This window comes from Diabrotica virgifera, chromosome 1 (assembly GCF_917563875.1).
Source record: "Diabrotica virgifera virgifera chromosome 1, PGI_DIABVI_V3a".
NCBI lineage: Eukaryota > Metazoa > Arthropoda > Insecta > Coleoptera > Chrysomelidae > Diabrotica > Diabrotica virgifera.
The window spans coordinates 162,725,467-162,748,627 of record NC_065443.1 but is presented as its reverse complement, the minus strand read 5'-3'; the positions used below and the strand labels follow the sequence as shown (position 1 = coordinate 162,748,627).

The following is a 23,161-nucleotide window of genomic DNA, read 5'->3' as shown; positions in this document are numbered from 1 at the left end:
ATATTTCGATCAATGCCCATAGAGTAACCAAATACATTAGACTGTATTTGGAGTAACATACAGTCTAATATACATAGTAAATAATAATAATAATTTGGAGTAACATACAGTCATAATATACAGTCTAATGTATTTGGAGTAACCGAGTGTACAGAAAATGTAGGAGAAGACACTCATTATTAATTTTTTGACGAAAATTACGTTGCAAATTTGTTTATAATGTTATCAAATAATAAGAATATTATAATGTATACTTCCATCAATAAGTATTTAAAAAAAATATTTGTCTTTCTATTAATTTTTTGACGGAAATGAAGTTGAAAATTTGTTTATAATAGGTTTGTTCTAGCATCAGTTTCAAACGGTTTGAAACTATCGGCGAATAGTCGACCAGCGCGAGTAGAGGGGATAGCACTGGTGACTGTATTATGTTCTCTCACTGACCAACTGTTTGCTGACGGTTTCTGACTAGTTTGACTGTTTGCTAGAACAAACCTTATGTTAACAAATAATAAAAATATTATAATCTATACTTCCACAACTAAATATTTAAAAAAATATTTGAACTTCTGGGTGTTGCTTTTATTTGGCCATTAGTATATTTGGTATCGTGTTACATTATATTTTAGATACTTGATTAGAACATGTCCATAAGTTTCCATGTCATTTTGCTATTTATATGAACTGAACTATTGATATTTTTGATTAGTTTTGGCAATTATTATTGATATATTTAGCATCTAGATCTGCTTGGATTATCGAATGGCCCAATGTGTCGTCTATATAATAAGGAGGAGGAAATCTCATCACATATGTCCTCTGGAGGTGTCCCGCATTGGACTATCAGAGGTGGAGGAACCTGGAAATGAAGGAGTTACTCCTAAAAAGACTTGTGGCTTTCTGTGGGACCACAAGTTTACCAAACGATTTGACGTTCGAAATGACAGGAAGAGCTTATATTTGTATCCCCTGCCGATTAATATAGCAGATATGAATACCAGGTCGCCGGACACCAGAAACGTCGAATACCAGGTCATTATGAGTCTAGTCCGGATGATAAGGATGATACAACCGACCCGCCTTGACACCAAGCATACGTTTAATTTCATAAGTAGAACACCTTAGGTAAAGTGCACGCAATGTAGTTTTGCAAACATCAGCAAGGTTGTTTATGATCATAACATAAACTTGACACAGTAATGAAAAAACCTAGACAAACATATTTACTCAGGGCCGTGCGCCGTGCGGTGCTATGATGCGGCGAGGCAATCGCATCAGGCAACTATAGAAAAAATGAAAAGTTACAGACAATATGGCTGATGACCAAATGAAAATTTAATGAAATTGCAGAAAATTTTGTTCCGAATTTCCAGCTGAAAATAAAATTCGAGCCAAGAGAAAAAAGCGTTTATTTGACTACGAAAAATCTGTGGACGAGCTCTTAACAGATGAAGCTAAATTTGAAATAAATTTGTTCATCTATATTTTAGACATTGCCGATAACGCTTTGTTGATTGATCGATTTTCGCTTCTAGAAACTCATAATAATAAAATTTTTAATTTTTATAAATGACATTTTTAAATTGAGGGAAATAGATGATGAAACACTAGAAAAATATTGTATGAATCTTCATTAAATAATTTCAATAGAAAAAGAAAAAAATCTGATATTATAATTATCTTGTAAAATAATTAAATGATATATTTCAAATGATACCATACTCCATGAAACCTTTAGAGGTTTTGAACTATTTGTACCAAAATGACCTAATTTCTTTATACCCAAATGTAGTTGTAAACTAAGAATTTTATTAACACTCTCTTATCTGTCTCGGTAGCTAATGGAGAAAGAAGTTTTTCAAAATTAAAAAGTATTTACGAAGCTCCATAAGACAAACAAAACACAAAAAAAATAGCACTTATTTCAATAGAGTTCTCACTAGCTGCTACTTCTATCTATCCCCACTAGACTACACCAATCTGATTGACGAGTTTGCCAAAATTAAAGTCGTAAGGGTAAAATATAACTTTTGTAAATGTTACTTAAGCGCATAAACGCAAAATTTGCTTGCAATGCTTTTTAAATGCATTCATTTTTTTTTCTTCGAAAAACTAATAAATATTGTTGAAAAATTTAAACGCTGATTGAAAGAATACATTATTAACGAGGGCTGAAAGTCCCTTAGAATAAACAAAAGGTTTCTTTTGAATAAGATATTTGAAATTAAAAATTACATTCAATTTTCTTTTTTTTACCCTGTAACCTATTCAAATAGACATTATAGAGATTTTCAGGGACTTTCGGCCCTCGGTAATAATGTAATCTTTTATTCTTCATTTATATTTTTCAAAAATACTAATTACTTTTCTCAGGATACGAAAAAAAATGAATGCATTTAAAAAGCATTGCAAACAAATTTTGCGCCTACCCACTTAATGTTGTGTTAATACATATATTTCATTTAATTTAAAGTCTGTTTTTTAATAAAAATAAAAGTTAAATTTCAATAATATTTAGGGACTTGCATCATATTGAAAAGATGTACCGCAAGGCTCTTTACTTAACGATGTATTGATAAATAAGGGAACGCGAATAGATTCGAATTAATTGAGTCATTTAGCTAGCGTAGTTTCGGGGGTTTGCTACCCTTAGAGCAGGATAATGTAGCCATCTGTCAACTGAATACATTTATGGTATTTGTTCACCGAATAAAAGAGTTATGACTAGTTCAGTGTATTCCTGCTAATCACCCCCAACAACCACCGTATGGATAACATCTACATATCTTTATACAGGTGCTTCGAGTGTCGGTTCTGATGGTGTACCTATTCATGTTCAGTGGCCCCAAAAAACCCGAGAAATAAAAACCGTTAATATACTTATTTTGACATGTTTATGCACTTTTATACATATTATGTACACTGTAAATACAACTATGCATTTCCACCCATTTTTATATTTAGACTTTTTTCCTATTTTGTGTTATTTTTTATATTTTCCTATTTTCCTATGTTTTAAATTTTCGGGCCTTTTTATTCGGGATCATTATTTCGTTAATTCAACCTGTTACATTTTTTATAAAAACTTTCATATTAGACGTAATTCACAGCACTCATTTTCTTCCATTTGCTGGTTCATTCTTTTATGTGTCATTTTAAATTAAATTAGTGATGGATACCTTTGTTCTGGTGTGACACATTATTTGAACATTCTTGTAAAGAAGTTAGTAAATTGTTTTTAAACGAGTCAGATTCATATTAATTTACAGTTATTTTTTCTTGTATGGTACACGTTAAGTTTTCTCTACCAATTAATTCTCAATTTGTGATTAAATACACTGCTCTACAAAATTAGAAATAATTTTAAAATTTTTAATTCTTTAATCTTTTTGAGAAATATGTCAAGCAAATAAATTCAAGTGATTTTAAGTGGTATTTTATTAATAAGTAATTAAAAATGAATAACAAATCGCCAGGTAAAGATAATCGGGAAATTGTTGAAGTATAGGGTATAGGTATCTTAGTGAATAAAATTATTCCTTACTAGAAAAATATGGTTCCATGACATCTCGTAACGCGACAGTTCGTAACCGGACAACTGGTAACGGACAATTCGTAACAGCGACAGTTCGTAAAGGCGACACTTCGTAACGGCGACAGTTCGTAACTATACAAATTCGTAACGGACAATTAGTAACGTCCAAATAGAATTATTCTGTTTATTTATGTTAATGTGGAAACTAACTGTTATTACTGTTATACATGAAATTATGTTCATCAATTTAACGAATCAGTACCAGGATAAACATTTTTAAGGCATTTCATATTTGGTGTTTCAGAATATAATAAAAGTATTTAAACCCAGTATTAAAGTATTAAAAACCATCCCTTTAAGTAGGTCTTTAAATAGCCATAAAAAAGGTCTTAGTGACATTTCTCTAAAGTTGATAGTTTTTTACATATAAGCGATTAAAAATTGAAAAATTGCGAAATTGGCCATTTTTAATCCTCAAAAACTATGTGAAAAACTGAAAATTTGAATGTTGCCAAGGTAGGTAGATATTCTTTAAACATCGATTGATGAAATCCCGACGAGTTTTTTGCAATAACATATTCAAAACTCCTTTGTTTTTTATTTGCTAATCAAGCATGCGCAACACTATTTTCCACCGACAGTATTGTGCAAATGAAAGGAATAAATTCGTTATTTCGTAAACCGGTGACTTTAAGGAAAAATCCCGAAACAAGTCGATTTTTATTTTTAAGTTATGATATTGTGGCATATATGGTATACTAGTGACGTCATCCATCTGGGCGTGATGACGTAATCGATGATTTTTTTAAATGAGAATAGGGGTTGTGTGCTAGATCATTTGAAAGGTTCTTCAATTCTCTATTCAGTAATATAAACATTTATATAATTATTTATACAGGGTGTCCTTCTACTTCTTTTTTTGTCAAATAATTTAATTTAATAAAAATTTTTTGGACACCCTGTGTAAATAATTATGTACATGTTTACATTACTGAATAGATAATAATTGAAGAACCTTTCGAATGAGCTACCAAACGACCCCTATTCTCATTTAAAAAATCATCGATTACGTCATCACGCCCAGACGGATGACGTCACTAGTATATGCCACAATATCATAACTTAAAAATAAAAATCGACCTGTTTCGGGTTTTTTCCTTAAAGTCGCCGGTTTACGAAATAACGAATTTATTCCTTTCATTTGCACCATACTGTATACACATACAACGGTGGAAAATAGTGTCGCGCACGCGTGATTAGAAATTAAAAAACAAAGGAGTTTTGAATACTGTATTGCAAAAAACTCTTCGGAATTTGATCAATCGATGTTTAAAGAATATCTACCTACCTTGGCAACATTCAAATTTTAAGTTTTTCACATAGTTTTTGAAGGTTAAAAATGGCCGATTTCGCAATTTTTCAATTTTTAATCGCTTATATGTCAAAAACTATCAACTTTAGAGAAAGGTCACTAAAGACCTTTTCTGTTTGGAATGATCCAAAAAACCTAAAAAAAACTTTGTTCCATGCAAAAAAAATAATTTTAGGAAAAAACAAAAAAAAAACGTTTAAAAATTTTTTGACCCACTTTTGGTGCACACATGCAAATTTGTTAAAAGGAGTCCTTTATGAGTAAGATTGTGCAAAATATTAGGATCGGAATATTTTTCCTAGCGGATGCGCAGTGGCTTTCTGGACTATAAGTCAATACTTTTCGAGTTATTTTCGAGAGAAAATGTTCATTTTTACCAAAAAAAAATTTTTTTTTGGACGGTTTTTCGCAAATAACTAAAAAAAAAGTATTTTATCGAAAAAAATATTCTTATAAAATCTAGCAAAAATATAGCTTATAAAAAAGTGAAACAAATAGTGTATGCATGAAGTCTGTATACCCAGTAGAAGCGGAGTTGTAGCTAATGAAAAGTAGGGAAAAAGTAGGTTCTTATTCGTCAAATTCCAAATTGAACTTTTCAACGTGAAATAACCAAAAACGGAGTACTTTTCGGGGAAAACTCATTACATCTAAGTGTTTAAAAAAGGTTTATTTTTGTTTTTGAAAAAACTTTCAATATTAAAAGTAAGTGAGCTACGCTCAAAATATTGTTGGTCACTTTTATATTTTGGTAAAAAGAATCGCGAAAATCACCCCCTAATTAGCATCCCAAATAAAATTAATATTTATCACTTTACAAGTTACTTTACCTACTTATGTATTGTTTATAAGTTAATATGATTTATAAGTTTCATTGGTTCAAAGTGCTCATTTTTGAAAAAAAATTGATTTTAAAAGAGAATTTTTTTATTTAATTTTGAAAAAAATTCCATTTTTTTTCAAAATAACTTAAAAATTATTAGTAATACCAAAAATCTCAAAAGCTAATAAAATGTACCTTTTGCTTTTCTGAATATTTTGGATTTTTTGTTTTCCTGTTAGACAAAAATTGGTTATGCTATGGCTGTTCAAAATTTGCACACATTCGTGATTAGTGACTCGTTAAGCCATTTTAACTACAACCTTTTCAAAAATAAGTACTTTGAACCGATAAAGCTTACAAAGTAATTAAAGAATACATAAGCAAAGTAACTAGTGAAGGTGGAACGATTAATTTTATTTTTAATGCTAATTTGGGGGTGATTTTCGCGATTCTTTTACCAAAAAATAAATGGGACCAACAATATTTTAAGCGTAACTCACTTAATTTTAATGTTGGAAGGTTTTCTTAAAACAAGATTAAACATTTTTGTAAGCACTTTAAAAAGTTATTATGAGTTTTCCCCCAAAAAGTGCTCCGTTTTTTGGTTATTTCACGTTGAAATATTCGATTTGGAATTTGACGAAGAAGAACTTACTTGTCATTAGCTACAACTCTGCTTCTACTGGGTCTACAGATTTCATGCATACACCATTTCTTTCACTTTTTTATAAGCTATAATTTTGCTAAGAATATTTTTCTCGATAAAATACATAGGTACTTTTTTATTTATTTGCGAAAAAACGTCCAAAAACATGTTTTTTTTTTGTTAAAAGTGAACACCCTGACAAGTTTATGATTGTGAAAACTAGCAAGTTGTTTTTAAGTTAATTCAATAGCAAACTTTATAATATATAAAAAAATGTTTGTCCGACAAATATGTTGGGCATTTTAATAAGTCCGACAAGTAGAACATGTCAAATGACAGGAATTATGTCGCTGATAAATAGCAGTCTGATTTCTCGCGTCAGAGTTTAATGAAAGGGTAACAAATTAATTGCAAATTCTGTCCGACAAAATACATGGGACGTTTTCGTAGTCTGACGTTCAAAACCTGTAATCAGTTCCACAATTAAAACTTCCCCTATTCCAGTGTTCCCGTGCATCAAAGTTTGTTCGACTAGACACCCTTAAGCTATTAACAAATTTTCAGCTTGCTATTAATAAACTTTTTTTTGGTACGCAGGATCTAGGTATAATACAGCTCACACACTCTCCGTCAGTTTTCCTATTTATTTCTAGGCAGAGATTCTCACGGGATATATGAAATTCCAACATTTTCTATCAAACCAAATTTATCACCCTTTTATATTACCACTTTTATTTCCTCTTTATTCATCCACTTCTTATTTCCCGGCGATATCCATAATTATTCTTTGTAGTTCCTCGACAAAGCTTTCCGCTGAAAATGTTTACCTCCAGTCCCCAAATACGTGATTCTATATTCTTTTCAAAATTACTTTTATCTAGTTTTTAAAATATTTACAGCAAGAAGACCTCATTCTGCTTCTGCCATTGATGATTTCCAGGATTATTGTCCATGATTCAAAATTTTCAAAATGTAAATTGTTACCTATTTTTTCCTATATTGTACACCCAAATTCGTGAAGAAAATCTAAGTAATTCCAATTAAATAAATTTTCAAATAATTTCAAATCGCACGTATTTTAAAATAGCTATCAGTCAAATAATCTGGCGAGCATTATTTTCTCATTTTACGATAATAGTAAAATTCCGGTAGAAGTAATTATTACAGTAATTTTAAGTACATACGTAACAAGTATGTTTTAAGAAAAATGTGAGTCACCAATTAATTATGTTTGTACATGCCTACTTTATTATATTATGATTCTATCTAACTACTTAGATTTCGTCTGACGTAGACGTAGTATTTACTTACATAACTTTGGCTAACAGTTGAGTAGATGAAAATGTAAAATAATTTAATTTGCAAAATTATGCTTTGAATGTAATATTGAATGGAATTTTACCCATAACACAATTCTAATGGATAATACACACACCCAAACTTATATGGAATCACATGATATTTCTTATTATTTCGTGCGAATTTAAAAAAAAACGAACACACGAAGTCAAACAATATTTATTTTAAAGCAATTTAATAACAAATACATAACAATTAAATAAAACAATAAGGTATTCAACAAACAAATTAAAATTAGTTGTTTGAAAGTCAATAGCATAAAAAAATTAAATGTGAAACGAATAATGTTTAAATTGTTTTTATTTATTTTTTTTTTGGTTTTTTTTTGGTAGTCAGTGTTATCACCTCATTATGTAAGCTTTAGTTTGCGTGGGCACGCTCGTAATCAAATTATTATCAACATTTTGTTGTGGTAGGTTGCTCCATCCTTCAAGAGCAGCTTATACTAGCCGTGAGGTGTTTTGTGAATTATCCTGGTGAGCTCTAATTTTTCTTTTAAGCATATCCCACAAATTGTCTATAGGGTTAAGCTCGGGTGAATAAGCAGGCCACTCCAAACAAGGGATACCTTCTGCTTCAATGATGTCTCTAGTCACCCTAATGATATGTGGAGGTCCATTATCATGCAACAAAATTAAATTTTCTCCTGTTGCACCTCTCCACAGCCTAACTACAGGTTATCAACATACTTGTGAGCAGTTAAAGTTGGTTGGATGAAAATTTAAGGAGTTTTTTTACCGATCACAATTCCTCTCCAGAACATTACACTTCCTCTTGTATATTTGTGAACAGATCTGACAGTTTTCGTTCTTGCTTGTCTTCCTCGACCTCCAAGTACACGATTTCGTGGGTCATCTTATTTTACACAAATCCTGACTTTTTCTGAAAATAGCACATTTTGTCAATTCCCAATGTTCCAGTTTTGGTGGTGAAGACACCAGTTTAGCCGATCAATCTTGTGCTGCCTGGATAACTCGGGAACCCATAAATGTCTCCTGCTGTATACTTCTTGGCACGAACTCTTCTTCTTATCGTTTCAACTTAAGGAGTTACACCTGTAGCTTCCAAAAGCTGCCTTTGGAGCTGCAGGTGAGAAATGGTTGGGTGTTTTCCAGCTGAATGGCAATTAAACGATCGTGGCTAGGCGTTATTACTTTTTGGCGACTTTACCTTGCTTTATTTTTGATCTTTCCTAGTCCTGTTACCTAGCGTAGGTTTTGGATAGAACGCCCTGTGTTACGTCTAGCTCTACAGCTATGTCCCTCTGAGAACATTACTTGCTCTACAAGACCAATAATCTTTCTCAATTGTAAGTTCTATAACCCCATATGACGCATATTTTCGTTTTTGGACGCAAAAGTTAGTTTATTTATTTTCGTTCAATTTGCAAGTCAAGCAAATAACTTACCTTTACCGTACCGAGCTGTACTATCTGATTGTCTTATCGATTTGTTTATTTTCAATACACACCTTTATTCTTCGCAACAATAACAAGTTTTTTCAAAAGAAATAAATATTACTTTGAAATACATGGTGATTCCATATAAGTTTGGGTGTGTATATCTACAGAGCATTAAACACCTTAAATCTGTTTAAACAACAGGATGTACACGCGATATATTTCTTATTGAAAAAAAAAACGGGTTTTAGTAAATAATAAATAGTGGCAGATTCCCTTTAGCGATAATAATTCTGATTAGTGTTTAATAAAAATTGTCTCATCACAAATGCTGATCAATGAAGAATGCTGAACAGCGTCGACAGCCTAGCCACGGACCTTTTAAAAACTTAATTCCCACTGATCGTCTTCCTTGGGGAACCGTCTCTCGGCGTCCTTTCTACTCTATTTGTTGTCATTCATCTTATATGGTCTTTCTATTCTAGTCCTCTGTTTCTTACCCAGTTATTAATGTCCTCCACCTTGCGTCTACGTCGTATATGTGTACTTCTAGCTCTATTCCATAGCGTCTTACCATCCATTTTCCGAAGGGTTTCCTTGCTCTGCTGTTTCTAGCATTATTTTTGTCCTCTCTGGTCTGATGACTGTTTTTAAATGCTGCTTTTCACTTCTTTTCCGATATTTTTATTTCTCCATATTTTTTCATTCCTTGCGGCTTTGTTTTCTCGATGCACTTGATCTTCGATTTCGAGCTTTCCGTAGTTGTAGTTAGATAGTGTAATGCCTGGATATTTAAACTCCATAATTTGTTCTATTATTTGATCCTCCCGCTTTAATTTACATCTTACTAATAAATTTGCTGTTATAACATGCATTTTGTCTTTTTTGGGGAACTTAACATGTTAAAATTTCTGGCGGTTGTATTAAATTGGTGCAGCAATCATCTTACCTTCGAGAGATTATTATTGCATGTTTACATAGCAGATTATTTTAAATTCTTTTTCTCCCATTTTGCATCTTTTTTAGTTCTTACTTTTTCTCTCATTTCATCCAGGATCAGGTTGAACAATAGAGGACTCAGGGAATGTTTTTATCCCATTTTCAGCTTTAATTGGGCCAGTTAGTTCTTCCTCTAGGTACTTTTACTGTTACTGTGGTAGATATTTTCGTTTGTTTTGATTCTTCCTAGAGGTACCTCTCTTGCGTACAATAAATTGATAAATTGCCGAAACATAAATTGCCAGTTTATTGGGTTCTAATGATTTCTCTTCAACTTGCCTCATAAATACAGCGTCGGTGCATAATCTTCCGGACCTAAAACCTTGTTGTTCTTCTGCTAATGAATACATTTTTTTGAAAAGGTGGGACTATATTTATATTATTATTGTTCTTCGTAGTTATCCACTATTTTATTAACAATCTTCTTCTTCAGCCTGTTTGCATCCACTGCTGAACAAAGTAATCTCCATGAGTTCTCCATTCTTATCTGTTTTGTGCTATTTGGTACCAGTTTCTCCTAATTTTTTGCTTTGATGTCCTCTATCCATCGTTTTTGTGGTCTTCTTCTACTACGACTGTGCTCGCGTCTTCTCCCATGTACAATGTTTCTCGTCCTAGTCGTCCTCGTAGCTTATAGAATTACATGTTGTAATTCACATAGCGCAACAATCATCTATTATAGTGTTAAATCATTGCTCGAAGAAACTCCATATTCCAATTTTATTATTTCGGACATGACCGAGAATACACCAGGGAAATAAGGCAAAAATATACCATGTTCGGGACACTTGAGCAGCCAGGTTGCAAATGGTTTTTGGGTACTATATACCTAATATATTATAAATACAAAAATGCCCGTCACAGTTTAGACGAGAAATTTAGTTATTAACAAATAAGGGTCAAAAATGAGAGTTTTTTCGTTTAAATCGCTACAGGTAAAAATATGGTAATTAAATGTCTTATTTATAATAGACTAAAATTTCCAAAAAAGTGCAAAATAAGACTAAAATTTCCAAAATAAAAAATTTGCTATAACTTTTGCGAAAATGAATTTAGGGCTTTCATATTGCATGATAAGTTGAGTCAAACAGTCCATACACTGCACAAAAAATTTTAAGACGATGCGTCAATTAGTTTAAATTTTATTCAATTTGTTTATCCCAAAGAGCTTTTTATCGCAATGTTATTGTTCAGAAAATAATAATGATACAGCAATTCTGTGAAAACAACGTGAAGGAAGAATGGTCATATTTTCAACGCATTTAAAAAAATCACTAAAAAGTCATTTTTATCACTCAGAAAACATTTTACTAAAATAGAGTCATTTTTGGCTTATAAACAATTTGAATAACTTTGTTAATATTGACTGTAGGCTAAAACTACAATGGAATTTGAAAAACTGGTATTCTTAAACGAATTTAAAAAAAAAATTTTCGCGTAGGTTAATTACGGTCAAAGTTAGCCACTTTTGCTAACAAAGTTAGCCACAAATTTAGTTATTAACAAATAAGGGTCAAAAATGAGAGTTTTTTCGTTTAAATCGCTACAGGTAAAAATATGGTAATTAAATGTCTTATTTATAATAGACTAAAATTTCCAAAAAAAGTGCAAAATAAGACTAAAATTTCCAAAATAAAAAATTTGCTATAACTTTTGCGAAAATAAATTTAGGACTTTCATATTGCATGATAAGTTGAGTCAAACAGTCCATACAATGCACAAAAAATTTTAAGACGATGCGTCAATTAGTTTAAATTTTATTCAATTTGTTTATCCCAAAGAGCTTTTTTTCGCAATGTTATTGTTCAGAAAATAATAATGATACAGCAATTCTGTGAAAACAACGTGAAGGAAGAATGGTCATATTTTCAACGCATTTAAAAAAATCACTAAAAAGTCATTTTTATCACTCAGAAAACATTTTACTAAAATAGAGTCATTTTTGGCTTATAAACAATTTGAATAACTTTGTTAATATTGACTGTAGGCTAAAACTACAATGAAATTTGAAAAACTGGTATTCTTAAACGAATTTAAAAAAATTTTTCGCGTAGGTTAATTACGGTCAAAGTTAGCCACTTTTTTTATTTAATTGACGGCTACTTTGCTGATAACAATTAAGCAACCTAACCAGAGCCATTTTGAAGTTGAAGATATATAGGTTATGTGTAAAAGTTTGAGTAAACTTTAAACCTCAACAGAGTGGTTAATTAAGCTTTAAAAATGGCGTCCGAACGGATTTAATTCGTGGTCGGTGGAAGGGAATTACTAAAATACGTGCACTCATAAAATAAAATTGCCATTTTTGACTCTTATTTGTAAAAGGAAACAGTAGCGAAAACGCGTTCCAAGATTGCGGCTGTAATTTTGAATATTTCTTCGAGATATTTGGCACACGTATTCGTAATATAATAAAGAATGGCGGTACAGAGCCCAATTTGAAAAGTATATTAATATGTGGAAATTACTCTGTAATTAAATACAATATTAAAAAAACGAGCCTGTACCGCCATTAAGAAGAACAAAAAAATACAATTTCTTCAAATAAACTTTTTTATCCGATACCTAGATTTTGTGTCATTTTGGAACTACTAATGAAATAAAAAATTTTAGTAGTTCCAAAATAACACAAAATCTAGACCTCCGATAAAAAAGTTTATTTAAAGAAAGTGTATTTTTTTGTTCTTCTTAATGGCGGTACAGGCTCGTTTTTTTAATATTGTATTTAATTACAGAGTAATTTCCACATATTAATATATTTTTCAAATTGGGCTCTGTACCGCCATTCTTTATTATATTACGAATACGTGTGCTAAATATCTCGAAAAAATATTCAAAATTACAGCCGCAATCTTGGAACGCGTTTTTGCTACCTGTTGATCGCTACTGTTTTCTCTTAATAACTAAGTTTCTCGTCCGAACTGTGACGGGCATTTTTGTATTTATAATGTATTAGGTATATAGTATCCAAAAAATCCATTTGCAACCTGGCTGCTTAAGTGTTCCGACAAAAACCTTATTTCTCTGGACTCGAAATCTTTAACTATACATAATGATTTATTAATTGGAATTTCAATATTGGAACTAGAGTCGTTTTGTGGAGCAAAAATCTTATTCTAATCGTTTCTTGGCTATTCGTACAATTTTTCAAATGTTTTGGAACATTTTGCTTTACGATTTATATTATTGAAACCAAAATAGTCGGTTATATCTGCGGTAAAGTTGATGTAATCGTATCTTATCTTATAAAATCTGAATGCGACAAGTCACGAACTCAGTCAGGTCCGGTTTGTCGATACGTAAACATTGAATGACGTTTAATAAACGGCATTTTATGTTGTTATATCTTTTTATAACAGCTCCAGAATTACTGAACTGAATTAGCAAATTTCGATTTTAAAACATTTGTAGAAGTCCAAGGAAGGTTTAAAAGGTGAGAAAATGTGATGAAATTGTAAAGAAAACACTAAAAACAACAATGTTATTGTGATATACTCACAGTTATTATACTCCTTTAGATTTACGTCACTAAAACTGCGGCTAACTTCGGGTCTATTTACGTGTTTACGTTTCCCGTGAAATCCATGCTTTTGGCACGGGCACGCTGCAGTTTCTCAACACGACTCTACCCACAAGGTAGAGTCTACGAAAAGTGCACGGTAAATTATTGAAGGTCTAATTACAGAAAAAAAATATGTATGTCTTTGTACTCACTTAATAATGGTCAAAAAATTACGGAATCTGAATTTAAATGCAAATATTTTTTATAATTCTCGTATTAAAGTTACGCGTGAAGTTAGGCACTTGAAGTTAGACAGTTGAGAAACTGCAGGCGACCCCTTTTGGCACTTTGTTGCTAAATATGTTATGTAGAATTGTTTCATTAAATTTATAATTGGTAAAATATGTTGCATTATATTATTATGCACAAACTTGAATTTTCAAGTTTATCGCAGAGACAATGTTGAAAAATAGTTTTTATTATTGTAAGTAAACAATTTTTTAAATTTATTTTTCATTATAAACATATTTTATGTATATTAGTTTTCGATATTCTCAAAAATAGAGATGTTCTTGAGCAAGGAGCACATTTTTTACATACTTCCTATACGACTAATAAAATTTGATATCTGATATACTCCTATTATACAGTCCATTCATAAAGTGTGGAAACGGTCTATTATCTCATGACTTAATTATTTTCAGACTTAAAGCTCTGATAGGTCGATTTTTATTTTTAAATTATGATTTTTTGACTTATAGTACAGTGTTCCTAAAAAAACTGATACGACTCTTATAGGTCTGGATCCCGCGTATGAAAAAAAAGTTGATTAATAGTAAGCTGAAAATTTGTTAATAGCTTAAGGGTGTCTAGTCGGATAAACTTTGATATATGGGAACACTGGAACAGTGAACAGGGGCAGTTTTAATTGTGGAACAGGTTAAAAATTTGGAAGGGTCACACCACGAAAACGGCGCATTTATTTTGTCCGACAGAACAGACTTAAACTCTTCGAACAGAGATTAAACTCTCATGCAAAAATCAGACTGCTATTTATCACCAAATGGGCGTTTTAATGAGTGGAACATGTAGAATATGTCAAATTACAGGAATTATGACAGGTGATAAATAGCAGTCTGATTTTTGCATGAGAGTTTAATCTCTGTTCGGAGAGTTTAAGTCTGTTCTGTCGGACAAAATAAATGTGCCGTTTTCGTGGTGTGACCGTTCCAAATTTTTAATTCCACAGTTAAAACTGCCCCTGTTCCAGTGTTCCCATATATCAAAGTTTATCCGAATAGATACCCTTACGCTATTAACAAATTTTCAGCTTGCTATTAATCAACTTTTTTTTTTCATACGCGGGATCCAGACCTATTAGTAAGATTTGATCATTTTGAGCAGTGTATTTGATTGGTTTGACATTATATTATATGTATTATGACAGACAAATAATAAAATATACAAACAACTGATTATATATGTTAATTCATAAATTGTAATAATTATTAAGGTCTAAATTTTGATATTTTTTTGAATTCTTGCAGTTTTCACATCTTCAAAAGGATTATCTTCTAGGCTGAGAGCACGCCAAATAGAATTCTATATTGCTGACGTCACAAAATCGAATTTCACAATGGGAGATTCGACGGTTGCTAGGCAACGTGACGTCACTAAAACATAATTCTATTTTGCTTGGTCCCTCTACTAATCTCTCCAAAAGCGTACTATCTTCATGAGCTGTAGATATTTTTGGTCTTCCAGAACCTTGCTTTCTTTAGAGAGTTTCTTGTTTTCTCCATCTTTTATTAATGTTAAAAACTGTTGTTCTGCTTACGTTAAAATAGTTCTTTACGGCAGATAGTGACCAACCATCTTATAATTTCGTTACAATTCTTGCTTTTAATTCTTTGCTAGCATGTGGAGCCATTTTTTGAGGTTGAACAAAATAAGTTATCTGACAAATTTTAAGATTTAGCAGTGACAGTGACAGTATGTAAATAATAAGTATTTATCCTTCAAAATACACTGCTCAATTTTTTACAAAATACGCTTTAAGAGTCGTATCAGTTTTTTTAGGAACCAGCTGTACATAATAGTCACGTCATCGATTTGGGCGTGATGATCGATGATTTTTTTAAATGGGATTACGGGACGTGTAGCAGCTCATTTGAAAGGTGATTTAAGTCTCTATTCAGTAATATAAACATTATTATCATTATTTGTACAGGGTGGCCAAAAAATAATTTTGAATTAAAATAATTGACGCAAAAGGAAGAATGTATGCAATTTATTTAACTCAAAATACATTTTACTGATGCCACATAGTATAAAAAAATGTTTATTTCATAAATAAACATTACTTTTCGCGTAAATTATGCGAATGCCATAAATGTCAAACAGCCACACACCTGCCTCTTGGCAGTTTGAACATTTAATCTAAGCGAAAAGCAATGTTTATTTTTCAAATAAACATTTTTTTTCTTTTCTGACAGCAGTAAAATGTATTTTGAATTAATAGTGGAGTCACTGAAGGTTTTCACCTCCGAATTCGTTGAACCTTCATCGATTTTCATGAAAATTGGTGGGTAGTTAGAAGATACTTCAAGGAACAAAGGTGACATGATGCCAACTTGCGCTTTTACCCTGGGGGTAGATGCCACCCCTGCTCGGGGGTGAAATTTTTTTTATTAAAAATAATACCAGAAATGGATAGAGGGGCAACTTCTAAGCAAAATTTGTTATATAAAGTTATTAACATAAATCAATACCTTTTAAGTTATTAAATATCATCAAAATCTTAAAATTTAAAATCTAAAAAAACATCAAAAATCTACCCTATACGATCTGGAGTCCCTCAAGGTAGTGTTCTGGGTCCTATATTATATTATATCTAATATTTACACACGACATACCAACAAACGAAAATGTAACGACTACAACATTCGCAGACGACACAGCTATGTTAGTCACAGATGAAAACCCCGCAACAGCTACCTAATTTCTTCAAAGGCGTATTAGGAACATTGAAAAGTGGACAAAGAAATGGCGAATAAAGATCAATGAATCAAAATCACAACATATCATATTTACAAAATGTCGTAAAATATCGCCCAATATAGAAATAAATAACAAAGAAATTCCACAAGCCGAAAGCGTTAAATACTTTGGTATGCATCTGGACAAAACTTTGACATGGAGAACACATATATGGAAAAAGCGCCAACAGTTAAATTTAAAATTTCGTAAACATTATTGGATACTGGGCAGAACATCGAAGTTGTATATACGGAACAAACTGTTGGTATACAATACAATACTCAAACCGGTCTGGACCTATGGGATCCAGCTATGGGGTACAGCAGCAAAATCCAACATATCCCTAATGGAAAGATTACAATCCAAAGTGTTATGCTCTATAACAGACGCCCCATGGTTCGTGTCAAACAAAGACATTTATTGTGATCTAGAAGTACCTACGATCAGTGAAGTGATAGTTCAGTGCAGTGTTCGGTACATAAAACGCATAGAAAGACATCCAAATGCCCTGGCAATAAACTTGCTTGATAATAGTCAACAAACTCACAGACTAAAACGTAAAAATCCACTGGACCTTATTTATAATTAAGTTTTATAACTTACCGTAATTGGGTTTATGTTTTAGATATATGTATTGTTTGTAAATGTAAAATGTATGTTTATATGTAGCATATTATCGGAATGTCATGTTTGTTCCATACTAGAGGTCCAGTCATTGGACTGACCTCTCTAACGTCAATTTTTTATACTTCAAACCCCAAAGACCCTTATTGTTAGAATTTTTTATAACTAACAGATTGCTGAATAAACGTTTCAAAAAAAAATTAAATATCAAACATTTTATTTTTTCTTGAAAAAAAAAATGCACGTTTTAAAGCTGTTTTTCACGTATTACTCAAAAACTATAAGCTTTTGTAAAAAAGTTATTATTACCAAAATTAAAGATAATAAAACATGTAATACACTTTCCACTTAAAGAACTAAACTACTGTTATTTCAAAGTGAGTTATGGGTAATTGAATGTATATTTTTTTCGACGAGTACTCAAATCTAAGTATTCAAGCTTACATAACGGGAAAACGATGCATTTTATACAATATAGGTACTTGTTAAGCACTTCTCAAAGTGCTTCGGAATACCTATCAAATGAGCTCCAGTAGAAGTTAATAGCTTCAAAATTAAGAAAGTTATGATGAAAATAAGAGGTCCCTTTCGATTTTTTTAGGAAAAAGTGAAAAATAAAACATACGCCATTTCCACAAAAATTAAGGTTTGTAGTATTCCTAACAAGAATTTCTTTAGGTTAACATAGTTAATGATTTCAACAATTTTGACCGGTTTAGAATGCATATTTTTGAAAAAAAGATATAACTTAAAAAATCAGAATTTTTAAAATTATCGTACTTTTCATTTTCTTTTCATAATAACTCCAAAAATACTCAATATACGTAAAAACTGATATATAACTATATTTTAGTTTTTTCTGTTTCAAATACTTTACCCATTTTACTATTTCCATAGAGTAAAAAATAACCGAGATAGAAACGTTTAAAATTTTAATTTTGCTGCGAAACCTTTTATTTTAACCTTTTATTTTTAAAAAAGTAAGAGATTTAGAAGACAAAATTCGACGTTTTTTAATAGCTCTTGGAATCTACTTATAATTGGTTTTTAGGTGAACCTGATATCTTAAAAATTAACAAAAACAATAACATTTTTTGGAAAAATTTTTAAAAGATAAATTTTGAAACATTTTTGGTGCATAAATTTTAATACTATCAACTTGTTCGAGGGCTTATTTGATAGATATTTCTAAGAACTTTGACAAATGTTTAATAAGTTTATGTTAAAAATGCATCATTTTTCCGGTATTTAAGCTTGAATACTTAGAATTGGGTACTTGACGAAAGAAATATACATTCAATTACCTATAACTCACTTCTACTTAACATTGAAAGGTTTTTATAGTAAGGAGTTTATTTGATTTTTTATTAGCCTTAATTTTGATAAGAATAACTTTTTTGGTAAAACTTATAGTTTTTGAGTTATTTATGAAAAATCGGTTAAAAACATGCATTTTTCTCACAAAAAATTAAAATTTTTGATCTTTAATAATTCAAAAAGTTTTGATTTATTTTAATAACTTTATATAACAAATTTTGCTTATAATTTGTCCCTCTATCGAATTGTGGGGTCATTTTTAATAAAATAATTTTCACCCTTGAGGAGGGGTGGCATCCACCTCCAGGGTATAAGCGCAAGTTAACACCATGTCACCTTTGTTCCTTGAGATATCCTCTAACCGCTCAACAATTTTCATGCAAATCGATTAAGGTTCAACGAAATCGGAAGTAATAGCTCATATCCACCTTCAGTGACTGCACTATAAATAAATTACATATTAATATGGTTCTCTTCATGAGCATGTTTCAGTATTTATTTTATTTAGCGTATGGCTTAAGTATATCACAGAATATATTTAGATTTATGCATTATACAATGCATCACAAGCAGATGTCCAATTTTTTTTATATATTCGGTTGGCCCTTCGGTTGCCATTACAAAGTCTATAGGGTCGCCTGTGTATGCTCTGCGTGGGCAGTCCTGAACAATGTGACTGATCGTCTGTCTTGCAGCGCCGCAGTCACAAGAAGGCGAGGGAAGTTTACCCCATCTGTGGAGGGAGTCGGCGCATCTTCCACAGTTTGTTCGAATTCGATTAAGGGCTGCCCAAATCTTACGGGGACGTTCAAATTCGCCAGGTTTCCCTATGATGTCCGGTAGACTATGGTAATGCGGATCTGTCCTACTTACCCAATCTTCTCTCCATCGGGTATTTAAGTCAAAGTTGGATTGCTGCAGCGCTTGAGCAGATTATAGAGGGAGTAACCTGGATCGGAGACGGTTTTCAAGAATATCGGGGATGTCGTTGTGGACTAGAAGCTGGCGACTGTCCATTATTTTGTTATATTCTTTAACCAATGCATGTTCGCGGCGTAGGTTACGTGGTGCTATATTACTAAGGGTAGGTAGCCACATTGTAGGGGTGGGCTTAATTGTGCCTGTTATCATACGCATAGTACGGTTTAGTTGGGTGTCGACCAGGTGGGTATGCCTGCTATTTAGCCACACTGGAGCACAGTATTCTGCCACCGGATATATCAGGCCAAGAGCAGAGGATCTTAATGTTGATGCTGTGGACCCCCATGTAGTGCCGCAGAGTTTCTGTATTATATTGTTGCGTGTTTTCAATTTTGCTGCTGTTTTCGTCAGGTGTTCTCTGAATGTGAGCGTTCTGTCTAGAGTAAGCCCAAGGTATTTCGGGTATTTATTGTGTTTTAACAGCTTGTTATTAAAATACACTCGCAATTCTCTGTTTGCCAACTTGTTGTTTAGATGAAAAGCTGATACTTCAGTTTTTGTAGTACTTGGCTGTAGTCTCCATTTCTTAAGGTATTCGCTGAGGATGGATAAGTCATTCGTGAGAGTGATTTCTGTAGTTTCTAAAGATTGGTGGCTTGTTGCAAGGGTCCAGTCGTCAGCTTATCCAAACTTCCGAGATTCGGTTTCAGGCATGTCAGCAATATAGAGGCTGAAAAGTAAAGGGGCAAGGACAGAACCCTGTGGAAGACCATTGTTAAGTTTCATCTGTCTACTCGTCTCCTTTCCCATTATAACCTGGAAGGCTCTGTTGGTCAGCATGTTGTCAATGAGGTTAATTATCTTTCTGCAGGGGATAATGCGGGCCAGTTTATATATTAATCCCTGTCTCCAAACAGTATCATATGCTGCTGTTAGATCTATAAATACTGTTGCTGTCTTTTGTTTCTTTTGAAAACTAGCTTCGTCCGTACAGCTTCGATGAGGGCGGAAGCCAGCTTGTTCAATGGGGACATTTTCTAGTATCCTGTGACTAATTCTGTTGAGGAGAAGCTTTTCTAATAGTTTATATACCATGCTGAGTAGAGCTATGGGGCAGTAGTTTTCTGGCTTATCGTTTGATTTGCCCGGTTTCGGAATTGCAATTATCTTTGTTCGCTTAAGTGAGAAAGGAATGTTACCTGACTGAAGTATATCATTAAAGAACATTGCAAGCCACTGTTTCGTGTATGCACCACTGTGTATCACGAACTCTGGATGGATACCATCAAAGCCAGGTGCTTTACCTGATTTCATTTCTTTCAGCGCATGTGTGATTTCAGAAATAAGTATTCTTGCTGAATATTCGGAGTTCGTTCTGTTCATTTGTTTTAATGCCCTTAAGTCTCTTTTCACGTTGGTAGTATGTGTTCGATCTCGTGGAGCTCTGGATAGAGATACTATATGGGAGGCAACCTAGTTAGGAGACATTTTAGACTCTCTGGATTCCAGCTGGTTAGCTCCTCCAATTTTCCGCAACAAGGACCATGCCTGCCGGCTTGATTTTTTGAAGTCAAGGTTTTTGACAGTCTTTATCCATTTTTGGCGTCTAGCTGTATCGATGTTGTGTAAAAGCTCATCGGCTATTTCTCGGTCACCACTTTCGAGAAACTTCGTGTATAAGTCTTCACATGTTTCAGTCCATCCAGGCACATATTCTTTGCGATACCCCCTAGGGATGGTTTTCTTGGCAGTGCTTATTACTGCGCCCACAAACCTCTCATAATGTTTGCTGGTTGGAGGGACCCAGCTCAAGGTCCGGTCTAGATATTCAGAGAACTTCTTCCAGTTTGCTTTTCTAAGATTCCACCTGGGTCGAGGATATGACCTAATTATTGGAATTGATATTCCGATGGTGATAATCACCGGACGATGTTGAGTATGTGGGAAGTCTGCAAGGACACTTCTCGCAGTTGTTAGTGGTCTGTCATTGGTATCTTTTGAGACAAAACATAGGTCTGGGTTATATTCTTTTCTCCATGCAGCTGATTTAAATGGTCCTCTGTCTTTGGCATCAAAAACTAGATATGTGTTTTGCTCTTCGGACCATTCTACTAGTGCCTCCCCATTTTCATCATTCGTGATGTACTTCCACATTTCGTGGTGGCTGTTGAAGTCGCCGATGTATATAGTAGGATGTGGATGAGTCTTTAGCACTTCTGGGTTCCATGTAGTGGCTGGAGGTTTGTATATGTTAACTACGGTAATATCTCCAATCTTGGTGACTACTTCATGTATATTATTTTCATTGGAAGCAGAAAGTAGGAAACCATTTTCTGTATTGCAGCGAATGTAGGTTGCGACGCCGTAATGTTTATCATAAGTGGCTCCCAGTAAATCGTAGCCAGGTATCTTTCCCCTTAAATCAAGCTGGACTTTGTCTTCAGTATGGGTCTCTTGTATGGCAACCAGGTCAATGTCGTTATCGTGTAGGATTTTTTGCAACACTTGGCATTTTGCCTGGCTTATGCCCTCGATGTTAAGGTGACAGACTCGGATACACGGTCCGAGATCTCTAGTCAGTTGGTTCTGAGAAGAACCTTTATTTGTTCCCATCGTATGTTTACGTATAGATAAGATTTCTGTTTGTGATGTTTCAGTGCGTCACAAATGATAGAAAAAAAGGTTAGTCCGTGATAAATACACATTTATGATATTTATTCTAACATGACATTTTAGTTAAATCTGACAGGTTGTCACATTTTATTGGAAATTTGGTATAAAAACAAATCAATTGTGTTTATTCCATTTATTAAATGGTATTTCCTTTGATTTGTATAGTCTTATAAATTGTACAGATTAATTTCTTTTTCTATAGAATAATATAATATTATTTAATATTATATTATTAGCGCCATCTATTGACAACTAGATTAAATGTTATAAATGTCACCGACGAAATGTAATCAAAGACGTGCGTTTTTTTCTGCCACATACAATTTAATGCGTTAGAGAGAAATCGAAAAACTGTGACGCACTAAAAAATGCTCGTGAAAAGAGCCTATTCTTTTTTTGCGGCAATTAATTTAATTCAAAAATTACTTTTTGGCCACCCGGTATAAATAATGATGTTAATGTTTATGCTACTGAATAGAGAATTGAATCACCTTTCAAATGAGCTACAACACGACCCCTATTCCTATTTAAAAAAAATCATCGATGACGTCATCACGCCCAAATCGATGACGTCACTATTATAGGATATACGTCAAAAAATCATAATTTAAATATAAAAATCAACCTGTCAGAGCTTTAACTCTGAAAATAATTAAGTAATGAGATAATAGACCGTTTCCACACTTTATGAATGCACTGTATAAGTTATACTTCTATTATACAGTGATGCGCCCGCTAATAACCGGCAAAATAACGCAAAAGATGAAAAACATATTCAGTTGTGAGATAAAAACAAATTTAACTAGCAAAGGTGGAAATTTAGCGATAAAAACCGATAAACTTACATTCTATTTATTGTTAGACGTATCAGAGGAATATGTCAACTAAAACTGTCACTGTCAGAGTGGCAGTTGCCAAACTCGTCCGATAGAGCTAAACGTGATAAACAATA

At 32.6% G+C, this 23,161-nt stretch overlaps 1 protein-coding gene across 12 annotated transcripts in view; it reads left to right on the top strand.

Moving 5' to 3' along the window:
* The window catches only part of LOC114336930 (uncharacterized MFS-type transporter C09D4.1), a 467,061-nt gene that overhangs the window by 253,985 nt on the left and 189,915 nt on the right, over positions 1-23,161 (top strand). Inside the window, exon 1 of one of the 12 annotated variants that reach the window (XM_050641714.1) lies at positions 13,428-13,566. The exons of the other annotated variants lie outside the window; for them this stretch is intronic. The gene's annotated coding sequence lies outside the window, so the exon portion shown is untranslated. Of the gene's footprint in view, positions 1-13,427; positions 13,567-23,161 lie in introns of those variants that run through there. 12 annotated transcript variants of the gene reach the window in all.